Below are 4,121 nucleotides of genomic sequence, written 5' to 3' on the forward strand. Positions count from 1 at the left end.
CAGCAAAGCAACACCGACAGTGCAGTATACCGCATACCCTGCAGCGGTTGCGATATGGCATACTATGGTGAAACTGGACGTGGCTTCAACACCAGGATCTACGAACATCGCGCCGACGTCCGTCACCATAGAACTTCCAACGCCATGGTGGTTCATGTAGATGAAGCTGGACATCTACCGAACTGGAAAGAAGCTGAAACAATCCATGAAGGATTAAGCAAATACAAAAGGAAGGTCATGGAAGCTGCATACATCGCGACAGAGAAAAACATGAACACCGCATCGGGTAGATTCAAACTATCCAAGGTCGCGGCAGCAATTATGCGCACAACTAGCGCGAGGTCACGGTCATCAGGTGATTCATCAGCTCCGATGTAATATAAATATGCAATGTATTCTCCAAAATGTATGTATTTCTGACGAAGATATAATCGAAACCGGTCAAATACATCTCTTGTATTGTGAAGATATTCGTTCTCATTCATACCTTTCCACATATATATATATATATATATATATATATATATATATATATATATATATATATACGTGCTGTATGTACATATATATATATATGTCAAAATGGGGCGGGGCTAAGGCAAACCGACGAGACGAGATGCCAATTAGTCAATTTCCTTAGGCCTCCTCCACGCATGATTCATGAAGAGACAACCTGATGGGCAGGGTCATCCACAGGGACACGAGCTAGGTCCCCGTATAGTACTGTCCTCAAGCATGAGACCCCCCGAATCCTGTGTTTACCCGTTCCTATCTAGACCTCGGACAAGGAGCGGGTCACTCCCTATCAGCATGGCTAGTGTTGCTAGCGGAAGTGGATCCCATAGGAGGATAAGTGAAGGATGCATAGACATGGGTGATAATGAGAATGGACACGAGCGGGAGAAGAGGAAGAACGACGTAAACGAAGCAGCAGCCCAGAATGTTAACCGTGTTGCCAGAAAGCGACTGCTATTTCTACAGGACTGCGCCATGAGTTTCTTTGAGAAATTAATGTGGGCCATGCAACTGGGCTAGGAGCATACTGATTTCGAGCCACTGATGAAAGAAGGAAAGGGGAGGCTTATCTCACGGTGCGGAGAGGCCAGGTGGAGCAGACCCTGACGACTCAGGGATAGGGGGGACTGGGATGATTGCCCCAAAGGCTGGGGAAAAGTACATTGTGATAATTTTCCAATATCCAACCATACTAGATCCAGACTTTCTACTGGATGACGAGTGATTTGTGTGGGTCAAGAGGCACACTTCCAGGGGCGAGGAGCAGAGTCAGCTCATTGCCTTTGTGAAGGGGGAAATGCCATAGCTCTTTATCTCTGGAGCAGGGTATAGGAGGGTGGCACCATATGTGGGCTTGCCAACAGGATGCTCGATGCAGGGTCTGCGGTATAAAACATAACTCACGAATATGCTAGATCAAAATTGAGAAGGGGGAAAGGCACTTGCAGAGGCTGCCACAATGTCAGGTCTCTTGCATGCAGGGCGAGACCACAATTAAAGATTGCTTCGGCGGCCCCCAGCAAGGAGTTGCAGAAAATAAAAGAAGGCCAGTCACCACACAGTCAGCAATCCCCAATGCCTGGGCGCAAGGCCCACCACGGGTGGTGCCGTCGCCAGACAGGACAGACAGTTGTAGGAAGTGCCGCGGAGTAGTGGTACGGATTTTTCTGGGAAGGAAATTTCTGAAATTATCTGGATGCTGCAGACATTGATGAAGAGAATAGAAAAGAAACTGGCCCAAGTTACGAGCGGAGAAACTAAAGAATAGAAAAAGGGGGATGAGACTATAAGAGAAACTCCCATCAAAGACTCAGAAATGAAACAATAAGGTATTCCTGCAAAGGGGCAAGATTCAGAGTGTGAGACAACTATTAAGGAAAAGGAAAGAAAAATAACAGCGTGTATTGGGAGGAATATCCTCTGCGACTTTGAGGTCCGTCCTGCTGGAGAAAAAGAATAGGTAGGAATTTGTGCAGACGAATGGGGAAGCACTCGAGATTTTACGGAGAAATATAAGGACACGATAAAGCATAGTAGAGCCTCAAAATATTATTGTTTAGATTTCAGAAACAGTGGGTTTCACTAAATGTGAACAAGAGAACAGTTCGTTTACACTATACCCATACACCTATATGTTTAGATAACGGGACAGCAACCTGAGTGCCTGTCCTTTGCAAATTATCAACTACACACATAGGTCACCTACGGTACCTCACAAGACATCTGTGGGTGCATATGATCTTTCGCTCTTATAGGCCATTGATTATGAATATTTGTATTTTTGTATTTTGTTATTATTTGGTAATACACATTTTTTTTTTTTTTTTTTTTTTTTGTATGAGAACTTTGAGCCAATGCAGGGACTTGTCAAAATAGGGATGAGGATAACTAAAGTTACTACATCCTTTCGAGATGTAAGCTTTTGTCTCAATAAACTTGTCAAAAAAAAAAAAAAAAAAAAAAGTAGTCAGTTGGACACATGGTCCTACCAACTGTACCCCATGATCCGGCACAGGAATTTGTTACAAAAGATATTGAGACATGACTCCAAGGCACTAAATAGCATCCAGTTTTTGCTTCCATAGAGCAAAACTGGCAACATCAAGACTTTAAAGACACGTAACTTAGTTCTTCTACATAGGTATGGGCACCTCCTAATACTCTTGTTGTACTGAGTTCATAGCTCCTGCCAGACCAATCCATCTACTGACTTGGTCTTACACCCCAGACACAGGGACTGCATTAACAAGGTATGTAGAGCTCTCTGTGACTTCAACGTCCTTGCCGCAAGCACATATCGACTGAACAGGTTCTTGCAGGCCCCCAAAATCCTGGATATTGGTCTTGGTCCAGGAGACCTGTAAGCCCAAGGGCTTTGCCTCATTGCTGAATACATCAAGAGCCACCATCAGAGATTCCAGAGACTTAGAATCACAACGTCGTCAGCAAAGTCAACATAACCAGCATTGTTCCACACTGACTTTCGATAGTAGCTCTGCCCAATATCCAGTCCATGGAAGTGTTGAAAAGTGTCAAATGGGAAGAAGCTTGGCAGACTCCCACCACAATTTAAAACACATTCAGCACCAGTTTACTGGCTTGCTATAAAACCAATAATCCACATTCCCTTAAGCCATGACAATTCACGATGCATGAAGGCTACGAGCAGCCCGCAGTCAAACTTGTAACGACGTTCTACAATGACTCAAAGCGCTAGGATATGGACAGACAATTGTGCAATTGTGCACTTGCCAGGAGTGAATCCAGCTTGCTATGGTCTTTGGTTACAGATCAGTTTCAGGAGAATGTGGGCGAAAACCTTGCCTGGTATACCCCTTTCCCCTTCCAGAGAGGAATGACCATGCCCCTCAACCGGTCAGGGGGAATGGAACCGGAATGGTAAATGGCAGCCAGGACAGTATACAAGCCCTGTACCATAGGCTCAGCTTCAACCAGCAATTTTCCCACCTTAGAGACATCCTCCCTAACCTCAGTCTGGGTAGGGGGATCTTCACTAATGAGTGGGTCAGGCGCATGGATTTCAACATCGCTTGCATCTAGAATAATTGCTTGGGGTCTACCTAATACAATTGGTCAAAATATTCAGCCCAATGTTCACGAACACCATGATCTAAGAGGATCTGTCCATCCACTGAGTGGATTGCAGACATCCGTTAGGGGGGGGGGGGTGGAGCTGTTTTCTCAGGGCTTGATAGGCAGGACAATGGTCATTTACTATGAAATTACCCACTTCCTCGACAAGACTCCTGATAAACTGTTCCTTCGCAGCAGAGCCCAAGCTTTGTGCACCAAGGAATGGCGCAAATCTCGATTGCAGGTTCAGACGAGACATGTGACATGAATCTGTGGATTCCATAGTTTCTAGCAAGATGAAATTCTGCCTCATCCTTGGACGTTTACCAATAGACTCCTTGTCTGCACTGAGTGTCTCACATAAGGAAGTCCCATAAGGCTACAAGGTCTCTCAGGTTTTCAAGCACGATCGGAGATTGTGGCAAACGTATGTGTAAACTCCTCTTCCCGTAATCTGTCCAAGGGAAACACCCTAGAGTGGCCACTGGAGAGATGGGGACTTAAAGTGGACT

Source organism: Penaeus vannamei, chromosome 21 (assembly GCF_042767895.1).
Source record: "Penaeus vannamei isolate JL-2024 chromosome 21, ASM4276789v1, whole genome shotgun sequence".
Taxonomy (NCBI): domain Eukaryota; kingdom Metazoa; phylum Arthropoda; class Malacostraca; order Decapoda; family Penaeidae; genus Penaeus; species Penaeus vannamei.